The 16,477-nt window shown below is 39.4% G+C and overlaps 1 protein-coding gene across 1 annotated transcript in view; it reads left to right on the forward strand.

Annotated features, from left to right (window-relative positions):
• Nucleotides 1-16,477, forward strand: part of SDCCAG8 (SHH signaling and ciliogenesis regulator SDCCAG8) — a 210,673-nt gene that overhangs the window by 111,603 nt on the left and 82,593 nt on the right. The window lies entirely within an intron of this gene.

The following is a 16,477-nucleotide window of genomic DNA, read 5'->3' on the forward strand; positions in this document are numbered from 1 at the left end:
GTTTCTTTTTCCACAGAACTGGCCTATTGGTAAAATTTATATTTCTTTAGATAGATTATGTGTTGGTTTCCCAGCACATATTTGAATATTATTTAAGCAAAACTGCTTATTTTTTAAATGATGGGATTTAAAATACACATGAATTGATTTGTATATTATGGGTTAAGTTTTTCAAAGCAGTAATAGAGCTGTGTGTTAATATGTAGCTTATAATTGAAATGGTACATATTTGTACATTTTAAGCATTTCAGTGTAAAATTTCTTAATTGGAATACTCTTTCCCTTGGCTAATTCATTAGTGAAAATATTTATTCCTCAAGTTAATGCTGTATAGTATGAAGCAATTTTTACATAGTGTAAGCTTGTTTATGATATTTTGATTTCACTTTAAAACTTTTATTTTGCTTCTTATACATATAGTTCATACTCGATATAATAAGAAGTGCAGACACACATGAAGGAAATACATATCAGCTGTCTGGGTTTACAAATGATCATTAAAACACCCCGTCTTACTAGTTTGACTCCAAATTATTGTCTTCCCGAACCCAAAAGTAATCTTCACAAGTACATTACACAACAGAACTTCATCTTCTGCGGTTAGCAGTAAAGGATTTAAATCCATGCCGACAGTTCATTTGACAATGACCTTGAGGGGCTTTGCTTCTTGAAGAAGAAAGCAGAAGCTTGCGGTAAACAAAGTTCACTTCTGACAGATGGATTGAATGACAGAAAGGTTGCGAGTGCCAGAATAGCCCTGGCAGAGGAGGAAATGTTCAGTGGAATCCAACAGGAGAGGAGGTGTGAACAGGTGCAGGGTTGCTGACGGAAGGGGAACCAGATGGAAGAAGCCAGAGCCAGTTTATTTAAAGGAAAAGGCAGAAAACATTGAAAGGCTGTGCGATCAGTGGCTAAAAGTGTTCATAGAGGAAGGTAAAAATTCACAAAGCAAAACTGCACAGTGGGGTAGCTAACACTTAGCATAATGGTAGTAATTTGTGAGTTTAGTTTGGAAGTTGCAATTGAAATACATTTATCTTGGCTCTTGACACCATCAAGTATAGATATTTGAAAGTTGTTTATTTTTTTTAAGTTTCTAAGCTTTTTATTTTTTTTTTTTATCCATCCATTAATTTAATTTTTTCCAGGCAGAAGCTCCGTCGTGATAATACTAAGATTGTGTCGTCAGCTAGGAAAAGAAAAAAAAAAAATTAAAGTGAAGTTTAGCATTCCATTCAAATTTATCTTGTGATGCCTCAGTTTTGTTCACATATGGGAAGCAAATGCATGCATTGCTGGGTGACATCTGTAATATCTAAGAAATTTGCAATGTTAGAATAGATGCTGCTGGTTGCTTTTGTTGTTCCGAGTCTCTGTTCATTTCGAGAAGTCCATTGTGTTTGTTTTTGATGCTCTAAAATAGACGTTTGCCTGCCATGATCTGCAGGTTGATTTCTGTTTCAGAGGTTGCTCTCATTTCTGTTGACTTTCTGTGACCTGCCTTCAGGCAGACCTGCAAACTCAAGTATCACTGACAATAGGAACAGTAGATGGGGCAGAAAGGAGGACTTCCTTATTTTCTCAGACCTAGTAAAATTAAACTTTTTGCAAAGCAAGACTTCCTTGCTAATCATCTGCCTGGTCACATGCACAACATTTACACGGGCCCTTGTCTGCCACTGTTGTCCTTGAAAAGTTTTCTATGTTACGTTACTGATAAAGAGATGCCAGTAGAGGAGGAGCTGTTAGGATGCAATCAGCAGGAAAGACGAGGAAAATGCACATTTTTTTTGAGATTTTTTATGATCTAGTGATTTATCCATAAGAATTTCTGCGTGCTGTCACAAAGATTAAATACTCAATCAATTCAATGACTGAGTATTTAATGTATCAATGTATTTGCATCCCTATCTGAGAGCAGCCTGGGTCAAACGATTATGTCCGATTGAGGGGTGGGGGCGCGTTTTTGATTTTAGAGATGATGTCTGTCCATGACACGCTTTTGTCAGTAAAAAGAAAGAACTAGCATTTGACTAGCAGTTATAGAAGATATTTACTTACGTCTTTGGGGTTTATGGAGATCAACACTTTAGGTCTCGTTTTTAAGACGGGATGAGACTATATACAACTATATATTTGAAAGAAAAATATTTCTTCTATTGAAGGAAGTTATTTCTTCTCATGAAGGAAATTGATAACGTGTGTTTTAAAATCAGTTCCAAAATGTGTCTCTTTCCCCCCTTTGTTAGGAAGCTACCGTCTAATAGATATTTTTATTAATCTAAAATTTTACATAAAATCGATTGGAACAGACTGACTTTAATTATAATGAACTGATTTTGCTGTCTCTTCCATCATAGTTACTGAGTACCTTTATATAATAATGCTGCTAGTATGGTGCTGCTGTGTAAAATAATACCATAAAACTCACCTGAATTATGGGATTCAAATTGAAAGGTCGTAAAAAGAAACTGCAACAATTAGTGTCATCACTTGATATTCATACCACAAATTAAATCGCAGGCTCTTTATAGGTAGAACTAATAGCTTTCCAGAAATGTGTAAACTTAGTTGTACCCAGCATAGTGTCCTACAACACAGGGGTCTTGAACTTTTTTTTTTTTTTTGAATGAAGGAATAATGGGTGTGTTGCTGTTAAATAGGCATTTATTCAACATGTATTAGGTTCATATTCCATTTCAGCTACACTTTAAATTTCAAAAGGAAGAAGGCATGATCGATCTTTATAGGTATCCTACAGCCTAGTAGACACAAGGTTCATGGAACTACATACTCTGTGAGTATATGAATGTGTAAAATCTGGAAAACAGTATTTGGATTGATAAACTTTTCTTAACTCAAGATCATCTTGATGATTTCATGAAACTACCCATCTAGTCCAACTGAGATGCAGAGAAGCTAAGCAACTTGCCCAAAGTCAACAGTTATTTGGTAGAAGCTGAAAGGCCACTCTCCCTTCCTTGCCCGCAGGCCAGTGTTCTTCCCTGCCTTCCACATTCGGCTCCTTTGTCTTCACCGATAATGTGACTTGTCTGAATTAAACTCATTAAAATCTTTCTGTAGAAGCGTTGCACAACCTGTTGCTGAAGAGAAAATGATTTTCTTTGACACATGGTTACTAGCTCTGGAAACAAAAAGGCAAGGAACATGAGCTCACAAACAGCAATTACAACTCCTTGGAACACTCCTCTTGGGCGTGGTGACAAAGATAGCTCCCAGGACACACTCCTTCCTCGGTGATGAGCACATTGCTCACATTAATTCAATCTCCAAATGACGTGACCCTTCCAGGCAGATTCTGCCACGAGCCCCATTTTACGGACGAGAAAACTGAGGTGTACGGAAGCTAATATCTTGACCAAGGTCATAGTAGAGGTGAGATTCAAGCTTAGGTAGTTAGGCTCCAGAATACAGTTTTATCCATCACATATATTACCTCTGATGTGGGTGTTGTGGATTCTGTGATCAGTTCCTTTTGGAAAGTTGAGTGAAATAAGCTGCTTGACTGCAGGGCTTCTCAGAGCCTTTAATATGCTAATGCACATTGTGCAGCTCTCAGAAGGAAATTCAGTTTTCAGTGTTACCAAATTTATATGACTAAAGGAAACTTTTCTTTTAAATCCCCACATATCTCCCAGGAATCAGGTTTGGGGGACTATGGGAAAAACTAATCTAAATTACTTTGTGGTGGGAGAACTGAGAATAATCACATGGGAATTATTTGTTTTCTCATCTCATCAGTGCCTCTGGACTTCACTCCTGGCCATCACCCCCACCTTACTTTTATTCATGAAGAGAGCAGGTAGGTAGGTAACTTTCCATTTAGACTCAGTCAAGCCTCTAAAGTGGAAGCGAGAGTAAGGGAGCATTTTTGACCATTACTTGAACCATTAGCTGTGCCAGGGTCACATTACAATGAGTTCTTCCACATCTACTGTTCCAACTCCGCCTTTATATGTTAATAGTTCTTGAAAATGAATTTGACAAATAAGTAGATGCCAGTTACTTCATGGAATTTAGGCAACACCTTTCAAAGCTTGACTCTTATATTGAGATTTCATAGAGTGAAATATTACGGACACTTTTGGATATAAATCCTTTCAGACAATCTTCTGCCAGGAATTACTGGTCCAGATTGAAAGTCTGGACCCCTTCATCACGCTCTGCAATAATCTTTGTTCACCCTCAACCTTCGGTATTCGATCTCGCTCCCTTCTGTGTGTTTCCTTTCCTGTCTTCTGAAGAAATGAAGCAGCTCATGGCCAGTAAGCTCTAGAAGGCGAGAAGTTTAACACTCGTAATGTGTTAATTTTCTGTAAATACCCTTCGAGGTGCCTATAATTTGTAATTACATCAAGCAGCTTCTATTGGTGAGATTTTCTATAAATAACGATCTCGTAATGAGAGTAAGACTAGAATTGTGATCCTCACAGGAGCTTACTGTGTGTGGGCCTGGCTCTCTCATCTACCCCTTTGCTGGGTTCTCAGATTATATTTCTAACAGCAAATAAACTCCAACAATTTTTGTAGAGTTTTGGAACCATACATGGGCTTATTTGTATTCCACAAAGTACAGTTAATGTTTTGCAAAAAGTGGAAACTATAAAGGCAACAGATTAACTCACCAGGCAGTGGGATAATTTATTAAACTGGCTGACAGATTGACTAACTAATATGACTGCATGGTCCTCTTGATAAACTTTGAAAGTGTTAGTTTCTTGCTAGAAACAAGTAATTAATGAATGATAGAAGGGCAATTCCTGGAGATTCAGGGAAGAAATCTGGGGGAAAAGTCTCTCAGAGAATCTACTATTTCCCATTTAACAATTATGGAAAGACTATTAAATGATAATGATTTTCCAATTGTATGTACGTTATCTTATTAGGTATCTGTAATCCATGTACATGCCTGGACATTTTTCTATAATTTTCCAGCTTGGTCATATGGAATAGTTTTTAATGTGCTTTGTAATATAGTTTTAAACATGCATTCTTATTTTGGGAGATGCTTCAAACCAGATCTGATTTACCACAAAAAAAAAAAAGTCATGTCACTCACATTTGTATAATATGGTGAATGTAAGATAATATTCTTCTCCTTAGTGTCTCCTTTGAAGTAATGGTGACTGGCTGACTTAAATGAGAAATCTATCAAGGTAAAAAAAAAAATGTCATTTTGATCATTTTTTGCTTTTTATAAAAGTTACGAGGTTTGCTGTCTTCATGAGGCACTTAAAGGTACCAGTTCAAGACAACATGGCTATTTTAATTTGTGGAGCATCAGGATTGACGATGATGCTTTGCTGCAGGGAAGTAAGCAGAGGAGTTATGCTCAGGCCAACAGCGTCCAATAGAAATACAATGGGAGCCACAAAATGCAAACCACATATGGAATTTAAGTATTCAAATAGGTGGATTTTTAAGAGAAATGGGTGAAATCAATTTTATTAACAATTTAACCCACTATATAGAAAATAGTATCATTTCAACATGTAATCAGTATAAATTATTAGTTTTTTAGCTGGTTTTTTTTTTTCACATTCTTCACAATCCGGTGCGTATTATTTACACTTGCAGCACGTCTCAGCTCAGTCTGGCCACGTTTCACCGGCTCAGTAGCCACACGTGGCCCGCGGCTGCGGCAGGAGCCACCGCAGTCCCCACCCTGTGTTCCTTCGTCTTCCTGACTTTCCCGCAGGGCCTGATGTCAATGCAGTGGGTTTCTCGTGAGCATCAACCCTGAATTCTATTTCTACAATAATTGGAGTCATTCTATAAGAACGAGAAAATCATGTCAGCTTTCTTTTTCATTTTGGAGCCAGCAGCCAGACCGACTGCGCTTCGGCCTCTTTTGAAGACCTGTCACTTTGGGGAGGAGGGGGATGGAGGAAGCCACCCCTTCCTGGCTGTTACCTGGAGCAGCAGCTCATTGTCATAAGTTCTTCCACATCTTACCGTCTCATCTTTGCCTCTACCTGTTAAAAGTTGTTGAAAATAAATTTGACAATTAAATGCCTAGACGCCATTCCATCAGTGGAGATACTTTCAAATGGTCACCTGGGCCGGACATTGCCACTTGCTTTGCGTAGAGTATCTCACGTATCGTGATAATATTACTTCATTAAACAAGGAAATGAGCCTTAGACTAAGGTTCCACTCCAACGTCACACTGCTAGTGCGTGGCGGAGCCCGGGTTTGAGTCCAGGTTCATGTGTGTCCAAAACCCAAGCTCGCATCCCTTGTGCGATGCCACCTCCTCCTATGTAGCTTTTATCAGTAAATAGAGGAGATCGTTTATTCGTTCCTCAAGGTTGTTTGTCTTGGAGATAATTATATTGATTGTTATACTCTGAGGAGTCATCTTCTAGGCATTAATAATGGTAACAATAATAATGGTACTAATGAATATTTTGGACACTTGTGACATGTCACTGCTGTACTAAATACGAGGAGTCCTATGAGGAGAGGTGCTTTCATGAACCCCATTTTGCATTTGAGAAGACTGACTCATAGGGTAAGTGACTGGCTTAGATACATAGCTAATAGAAGGAATTGGGACTCTGGTGCCAAGTCTGGCTGACACCAGAGCCTGTGCCCTTAACCCCTGCCTCCTTGGGTACAAAAGAATGACCCGGCCCTGCTGGCAGCGGAATTTACGTCCTCAGGAATAAGGGCCGAGACTGTTTTTAGAGGTATTTTAGGATTTTATTTGCATATGTTTCTTTCCTGGTTTGAGTAGGTCAGGATAGGCTACCTTGTGGGAATGAGCGTGATGATAGATTTAAGAATAAAGGTAACGGAAAGGGTAGCTCTGCAGCTATGGGGATGGTGAGGACGACGACCTAGACGTGGCTAGAGGAAGAGGAGAATCCAGCAAATTCGTTACCAAAGCAGAGGAAACAGTGGAGAAAGTAGACAGTAGTTATAAGCAAATGCCGTAAGCCACATAGAAATAATGTCAAATCATAAAATGACTAAAAGGATAGATGTTTCGAAGAGGAAAATGACCTGATTAGTGTGGCAAGAATGATGATTTTCTAATTTAGAAGAGTGAGAATTATACTGGAGTAGGAATCTGAAAACCTGGGCTCAAGTCAGTTTTCTGTAAATGTAGTACTTCTCAGCTCCAGAATTGTGTGCAAAAAGGGAGATCTCAATCAAGATTTAAAAATGAACTGTTTTTTGTTGTTGTTGTTGTGATCAAGCCAAGGTTAGTGAACAGAAAACGGTCCTAATACATACAAACATATTGAATGTTTCACAAACATATTAAAGGCACATCACCTCAGCAACAATGAAAACTACTATGCTTATTACTTACTCAAACTTTGACTTCTGGTAAATTCAGCCATTTGGCAGATAGCTACAAACTGAAATATAAATTAAAAAGTACTTTAAAGAAGCAACTAATTATTGCAAAACACTGGCACTTTTCTGTGTGAAAGCAGTGGTACTATCCTAAGGTAACATTTCTAGATATTTTTTCAAAAACCATTCAAAATAAAACAGAAAACATGGCAGTAAATCATAGCACGACAATCAATAAAAAATTACAAGAAGCAGATCGGTAGGCTTCTATATACTTCCTGGTCCTTTAGAAAAGCATGAGAGCTTTTGTGTAACAAATATCATCGAGTGTCCTGTTTCCAGCCACTTGTTAGGCACAACGAGCAGTAACCCCTAGGAGCTTCCTAGCAGCAGGAAGAACAGTGGCAAGCAGGCCTGCCTCATGTGAAATTGTGAACCTGGATTATCAAGAAGTGTTTGTTACATCGGGTGTAGGTTGCTTAAGGAAGCAAAGAAATAATTAATATATTTCAGACATACTTCTACTGCACATAGATTTCTGTGGATCTGATGCCTGGAAAATTTTCTCATATGGACAGCCTGTCTCCCAGCATTCCAAATGAATGAAGCATTACTCTGTCACGCTTGAGATATTATAAAATGTATTTAATAATTGTAGTTCTTTCTATTATAGCACATTTCTGAATAAATTTAACAGCCACAATATAACCAATATGTTCCCAATTTAATAATAGATCCTAGAAATTAATTTCAAAACCATTTTATTTAATAGAAAAGAAACTTCTCAATCAGTTGTTCTGCAGTTTGACGATGACGCATATTCATTGACAGGTTACAGAAGTGCTCTTATCACATGTAATATGTAATGTATGACATCCTACTGACGTGCGATTTGAAGTTACTCATCAGAAGGATTAATTGTTGGGAATAGGTAGATAAGCTGATATTTTCCAGAGAGGAGAGGCAAGAATGGACCCAAGTTATTAGTTTACACAGAAAAGTCAGAGATGGAAAATATGAATATTTTGACAATACGAAGATGCAAAGGCAAAATCATGATCTAATTTATTTTGCGTGATAGCATATTCGTCCTCATTGTTTAGTTCGAATTGGGCCTATGGTGTAAAATAGAATGCAGGAGGCCCTGACTTTCTCAGAGGAACTTGCTCCGTGCAGTCACGAATGCGTCAGAGACCTCTGAGCCATCAAAAATTTTTAAGGCCGAAAGTGACTGAAACGTTCATCGATGGCTGTTCGGTCTCAGTATCTACCTACAGTATCTACTGTATTCAAGAAACAATGACAGAAATTGCTCTTGCTGCTGTTGTAGTAATAAGTGCTCTCCTGCTTCTGTGTTGTGCCTTCCCCCCCTGCTCCCCACATTGCAGCCAGAGTGATCTTTCTAAAGCTCGAGTGTGATCACAACACTCCCCTGCTTAAAACCCTACATCGGCTCCCTATTTCCCTCAGGATGAAGTCCTTAAAAATAGCTGCATGTTCTGGCTTCTGCCTACATTTCCATGTCTCATCTTCCTTCAATCTCCCTTCCACCAGCTGCTCGCTTCTACCCGCCGACATATATATTCCACCCTCCAGTTGTGCCAGAACTGTTTGCAGTTTTTCCAGAGGTACCTGGTTATCTCTCCTCCCAGATCTTTGCACCAGTATCCACTTCATTTGTAACAATATTCTTCTCATTCTTTGGATGGCTAATTACAACTCATTTTAAGCATCTAATTTCTTAAGCTTCCTGAAGTCCTTCTTTACTGTACCCAGCCACCCTGCAGCTCCTGTCCTATCCACCTGTCCGATAGCAGGAATTTAGCCCTATTTTAGTACTGTACTCTTTTAGTTCTTCTTTCTCGTCTGTCGTCTTCACTAGACTATGAACCCTGAAGGCGTGGTCCTGGTCTGCGTCTCGCGTGCCGATGCATCCCAGGCTTTCGTGCCTGGCACAGAGTAGGTGTTTAAGTATTTGTTGAATGGATGACCAACAGAGTTTGACTGAACCTCTCATGTGAGGCCATGGACTGGAAAGGACGCCGAACTTAGAGTAAGGAGATGGGTTCTGGGTCTAACTGTGCCCCTTACGACTAGCCGTGTGGTGTCAAGCAAAGCTCTCAATTCTCTGAGCTTGAGATGACTCATCTGTCAAACAGTGGTATCTGTTCCATCCCCCTGCCTTGCGGGCTTGTTATGAATAGAGAGGTCAATGCATTCGAATGTGCTTTAGGAACAGAAAGCACAGACACGTGGAGGATAATGAGACGTTAAGAGGCCGTGGTTTTAAGGGAATGGGAGTTGGGCAGACGGTGTGGAGAAGCAGGTAATATCTAGTCAGGAACACCCTTTATTGCCTTGAAGGTAAGTTTTCAAATTATTTTGGAGATACCGTAGGTGAACATTTTTGGAGGGAAAATTATTTCAGGGATGTTTCTGTTATTTCCTTTCTTTTGTGTTTGTTTCTTTGAAAGAAGTTGACCTCCTTTCTGTTTCTGCTTCATTTCCCAGAAGTGACTCATGCTCCCATCTGAAAACTCGTCTTTCAACATTGTGCTTAAAATTCAAAATTCTGACATACTTTGCAGTGAAACAAATAGAAATATATGATGCCATTGGGTTTTTTGCATACTTAAGGACGTAGAGGTCACTGAATCCTAGTCCCCTTATTATTTTCTTGTTTCTGTTTGTTCCATCCCAGTTTTTCTGCATTTGCCCAAACACGAGAATGTAGCCCCTGTTCGCTGGAAATAAGCGTATGTTTTTGTCTCGAACATGGAGGACATCGTGCTCGCTACTAATTTACTATATTTTTATTTTGTTATTATTATCAATAACAATAATTAAACTAAACTAAATTATTAGCCAAAATAAGGATGATCTTATTCCATTCCCTTCATCTAATCACTGGGCCGGAGGATCCTTAAACCAGTGGTACTTTCTATCTGTTAACAGTTGCGAATTCATTCCTTTGTTCATTCATTCCTTCATCAAATATTTGTCGATGATACAACCCTGTGCCAGGCAAGATTCCAGGCTCTTGAGACAAATTAGTGAACAAAACAAAGGTTTCTATTCTTTAGGCACTTACGTTCCAGGTAAGATGTGCATGCCTTATCTTCTCTAGGAGTCTGTGACCAGCTGGAGGCAGGGGATGTGTTTTCGCAAAGGTCAATATATTTCTTAAAGGAAGATGCAACTAATTGATGGTGTCATTGTGGGAGGAAGTGACCCAATAACATAGGGGACAAATGGGAAAGGAGGAGAACTAACTTGGGATTCAGCTCCCAAGATGGACAGTGAAGGTACTAAAGGGCACACACACACATACGGATAATTGAAATAAGACACTTATTACCCTTTCGACCTTCTCTCATTTCTCTGCATCCCTGATCAAGTAAGAGATTGAAGCGTGGAGATTCAAACTGTGAACCTTATTTAAAGTCAGGTAGGCTTAAATTTCCTGGCGATGCCCCTCAATAATCGGCAGGCTGTGAACAAACTGTATAACCTCTCTAGGTCTCAGTTTCCTCATTCATAAAATGAGGCTAAGAAGAGAACCTACCTCATTGGGTTGTGTGAGGATTAAATAAAATGATACATGTAAAGAGCTTAGCTTATGGTAAACATTAATAAATAATGGCTTACTAAAATTATTAATTCTTTAAGGTAGGATTTTTTTTCTGTCCTATTTGAGTGAAGAACCCCAGGACTAAAATAAGTGGTCACATATGCCATAAAGAGGTAGATAGACCATTTCTACTGTATTCCTTTGCCTTTCAATATGTAACTTTCCAAGAATACAAATAGAACCAACTAAAGATGGTGTGCATGCATTTGTAAAACAAACAAACAAAAAAAGAAGCAAAACAAAACTGTAAGCAAATATATAGTTATGAGTGGATTTGCTTTCCATAGTAGGTTAACAGTTTTGAAAGTACTTCCTGTGTTTTCTAATCTGAGCGAATGAGTAAATACGTTGAAGATAAATGGGATCCAGGTTTTTCACTGCTAAGGAAAAAAGTTAGTTATGAAAAGAGGGGAAACTAGGTTCTACTATGTTGTTGGACTGGAGTTGGAAATACAAGTGTGAATGTGCATGTATATATTCATATAAACACGTATAAAGAAATTTATGTTTATACATCTATGTGTAGGTTCATATCCTGGCTGTGTCTACTAGGGTGACCTGGAAACAAAGACTTCTCAGTGGCAATGAGCACCACCTAGTGACAGATCTTGGTTTCTAAATACCATTCTCCACTAAAAGGCCCAAGAGTTCCTTGGACAGGTACTGATTCCAAAACCGGTGTAAGGACAAGATGAGCCTGGAACATCCTGTGGAGACAGAAAGCCAAGAAATACACAAGAACAGTGGAGATGTGTCACGTAGGAACCAGCTTAAAGTGGTTTTCATTGGCCAAACTTAGGACGAGTTGCACATAAAAATAAATAATGATCATAATAGATTACAATCCACTGAATAAAATAAGAATCCATGACTCCATGCTGATATCAATAAATTAATAAATGGTAGAGAAAAGAAAGCTCTTCCTTAGAGCACAGTGTTAACTAATCAATAAGAAAGAGTGTCAGAGTAGAAAAGTCATCACTGGATATAAAACTCGTAGTGAGAGTTTGATGAGAAATAGGATATTTACATGGTCTTAGCATCTCCCAACAAATTACCTGTTACATAATTACGGACAGGGATGTAGTAACTTTACAGTGGAGAAGCTACCCACGATGACACACCGGCTCATGAAAGCTGATTCTGTGCCTTTTGTCTCAACTCTGTATTCAGTTTTATTGTTTTGGTAGCCTGAAACCAGCCATGGTAGAAGTATTTACACTAAAAATTGGTAAATACTGTAAACGAGGGATTTCCCCACCCGGAGACACATTATTAAATATTTCCCAGCACACCGCTGGTGTTGACCACGTGGTCAAAGGTCAGTAATCTCGCCAGTACTGAGACACGTGGCCATCATGTGCCTGAACCCACAATAGCACCCCACACCTCTCTGCTACTTCTCCCTGTAATTCTATCAAGAATGGTTCTCAGATAGTAAGTATGTTACAAATGGTCTCAGAAGTTTTGTCATATCCGTGTGCTACTGTCACAAAGCTCTCTATATTGTACTTCAAAAGAGAAACATCTTTTAACCAAAAGGGTTGTATGTCCAATATTAGAACTTCAGTCAGTAAAAAGTGAATAGAATCATGGCAGATGGGATTGGTGCCTCAAATCGCCACCACTGCCACGTCCTTGTTCTCAGACTTGAGGCTTTCATCATTTCTGTCCCAGACTCAGTGATGAACTTTAGGGTCATCAGAAATTTTTCGTCTTTAATATAACTGTAAAATTTTAAATGTACTTTTAAAAAATATTTTCATTAAGTCAATTTAAAAATATTCAGCATATTTTTAAAGAGCAAGATTTAGAATAATAAATGATATAGAAAAGTTGAGGATCGGAAGTGTAAAGTTAATTCTTCAGTCCCATGTTTTTAGTGGGATGATAAATATTGCAGACATTTTTAGAAAATAAAGTGAACCAGAACTATAATTCGAAAAAAGGAGTTAGTATAAGGACTAAGTATGAACCTCTGTGTATACTTAGCCCAAGTCTGAGGCCTATCCAGTACTTGTTCACTCATTTTAATTTTTAATTGTTATCAAAAAACACTGTCATATCCTACATGTACATGTGTGATCACAGGGGATGTTGATAACTCGGACGAAAAGGTGGATGTTCCTATTCTAGTGTATTTGCTCTTTTTAAAAATCAGCTCTTTTGAGATACATTTAAATATCATAGAAATCAACAATTTTAAGTGTGCAATTAAGTGTATTTTGACAAACATACGCAGTTATGGAACCATCATAATCATGATCTAGAACATTTCCATCAACACAAAACGTTCCCTCGTGCCTGTTCCCGACCTCCAGGTCCTGGCGATGCTGACCCGTCACTCCAGTGTTTACTTTTCTAGAATGTCACATAAATGAAATCATAAAATATGTCTTCGGTGCCTGGCTTCTTTAAGCATATGCTTTTGAGGTTCATCCATGTGTTGTACGTAACTGTATGGTTTGTTCCTTTTTATTGCTACTCTTGCCAGTATTCCATGGTAAGTCTGTCCCACAATTTGTTTACCCATTTAGCAGTCAATGGACATTTAGGTTGCTTCCAGTTCTTAGCCGTTAATAATAAATCTGTCAGTCTCATTTTAATAACGAACAAGAAATAATTTACCGCCATTGGTTTTGTTTCGATTTGTAAAATACAGCTAATCACAAGCCTGGTTAAATGAGGTCATCAATGTTTCGGGTGAGAACTGAACGAAAGCCAGTCGGGCAGACTGGCTCAGCTTTTCTTCATGAAGCTTTCACACACCTGGAGTTAACTTCTCGGTTTTCTATGCGTAGGTAGTTATTTCCCTTGTACCTTGCTTGTGGTGTATTTTCCCTTCTACCTTCTATTTTAGCCGTTTTGAATTCCCTTTTGGGGCAAAGATTATGCTGTATTTATCTTTATTTGACCCAGTGCCTAGCAGAGTGTCTTTCAAATAATAGAGTTATAATACATGTTAAATGGATTGATTAAGATTTTTCTCTAATCCCTTCCTTGGATACCTAAATGGTTATTAATTCTTCCAGTCCGTTATTGCATACCTCTAGATTGTTGTAAAATAGATTTTCCTAAATCAAAATATTTCAAATGCCACCTGTTTACATCGCTTACAACATAACCTTTGAGCAGATTTCTAATTCTTTATGACTCTCTTTTTTTTTTCTTTCCAGCTATAATGTGAGAGGATTTGATTGACAAATTTGAGATTCCCTTTCAGTTCTAACCTTCTAAGGTTTTGTAAAAAGCCTGCTTATTCAGAAAGAACCTGCAAGGGAAGAAAGCAACATTGGAGGAAGGGGGAGGAGGATGCAAGAAAAAAAAGTTGATGTGTAAACTCAACATTTGTTTATAGAGCATCCTTTTAAATTGTTTTACTTTATTAGGAGAGTCATAATCACCGTAGTTCTTTTTCTAGAGTAAATTTAGGATATCAGTAATTAGGCAGCTGCTCATTGTCAAAATTGATGATGAGACCGGCAACCCCTTTATGTAGGTGAACCACAAACCCAGTTCACCAAGGATAATCCCAGTTAGAACGTTGTCTCTCTATAATTATTAATCATGCCCCTTTTCACTGTCAAGTGGGTGTTGGTTTTGAACAATGCATTTTGTGGTTACCCAGTTGTTAGAGATCCCAGAGACCCAGGCCTCCCTATCTGCATCCCCGGCTCTAATTCGAGGTCTGACTTGGAAAGAGTTCACCACGCTCTTTTTAGGCTGACTCCTTCGGCAGCTTCGTCTGCAGCTGGCGAAGCCATCAGAGCCATCTCTTCCGAGCACTCTTCTCATGTAAGACTCGAGCAGATTCTCCAGCTCCACTTAAAGACCACAGCCGCCCTTCCCCCAGGCGACGGTGTAAGAACATCTGCATTAAACACTCACTGCCTGCTTCCTATGAGCCGAGTACTGAGCTGGGCTCAGGGTATAGAGAGGCAAAGATGACAAAGGAGGCGGACATGTAAACCAATAACTAAAGTGCGATAAATGCTGTCTCAGTAGGATGCGTGTGTACACAACATTTACTGAGGTCCCTGAGGAAAGAATAGTTAATTTAGGAAAGAATGGAAGGCGGGGCGGGGGGAGGTTTCCAGCAGTCCTTAAAGGGGCGGTGTGCGCCGCGCAGGGGCACAGGGGCTGGGGTGGGGAGTGATGGGGCTGCGAGTGGGGGAGACATCCCAGGGAGACAGAGAGACCTGTGCGGTGATCCATGGCCAGAAAATACGCGGTGTGACTGCGGAGGCAAAAAGCGGGCTAGCGTGACTGTCCGTCCAGCGCGACGTACCAGTTTGGATCTGAGTGCGCGGCCAGACCTTGGAGCAAGTCCGAGGGTGTCGCTCTTAGAAGAACCAGAGGGGACCTTCTCACGTTTAGCGCGGACCCCCGATGATTCCACTTGAGTGAGGCGTCGGTGTATTTTCATTCCGGAATTTTACATCACATTACCACGTGCATTGACCAATTTCAATACAATCTTTCCTTATGTTGCTTTATAATTAGAAACCAGTGAATCGAAGTTCCACAGCGGTACATACACTAGGAGCGCTAGCTTTATGGAATTGTTTATTTTCAGTTTGGCAAAGGCAAGGCAGTGAGTATGTCGATTAGTAAACTAAAGCAGCATGGATGAGAAATGCCCACAAGGAGATCAAGAGTGAGAAACAACTAAGTCAGTTAATTGAAGGAAACCCTCATATCACTTACCCATATGTAGAGTCTGAGGAACCAGCCTAGTGTGTGCGTGTGTGTGTGTGTGCATGTGCGTGTGCGTGCGTGCCTGTGTGCATGCGTGTGCGCATGCACAGTGTCAGTACCCGCAGCGCTGCCAGCCTTGAGCTCCTTCGCATCCTTGGAGTTCTAATTGTTCAGGAGGCTCCTCTTTTTAGGAGCCACTGTGATTAGGTCCCAATGAGATGGGTCAATATCCAATTGGGTCCCAATGGGATGGGTCAGTATCCAATCACAGTGGGATGGGCTATTGTCTTTATGAAAGCTTCTCATTCTGCGATTTTTCTCAACATGACCCAAAAAGGGTTTATTATGAAGTGCTGCAGGAAGTTATTCATCTTCATATTCATATTTATATATTCATATTACATGGCCTAATGTGTGAAAATATTTAACGAAAACATGCATGTGGTACCGCAGAATCCTGTCCTTGCCCCTAGATAGAATCTCCTACATTATGTTTGAGATTCCATTGGGAGTCAAAGTAGGGGTATCTACAAAGCTTAGTTTCCAGAATTTAAGTTTTGTTATATTGAGCGATGCTATTCCTATAACTCCAGGACCTTCGGGAAATATTAACCATCAGAAGATGAAAGACTAATTGGTGGCACAGAACATTAAGAACGTTCTAGAGAAAAGTATTTGTCTTTTAAAGTCACAAAATACCATTTCTCAGTCGCCACGACATTTTGATTTTTAAAGTTGCACGCGTAGCCTATTTGGGTTCACGGTGCGTGTTTAACACTGTGTGACTGGTCCCCTTGGATTTTCCCCCTGAGGGGGGCG

The sequence above is a fragment of the Pteropus medius genome, unplaced genomic scaffold (genome assembly GCF_902729225.1).
Source record: "Pteropus medius unplaced genomic scaffold, Ma_sr-lr_union100, whole genome shotgun sequence".
Lineage (NCBI taxonomy): Eukaryota > Metazoa > Chordata > Mammalia > Chiroptera > Pteropodidae > Pteropus > Pteropus medius.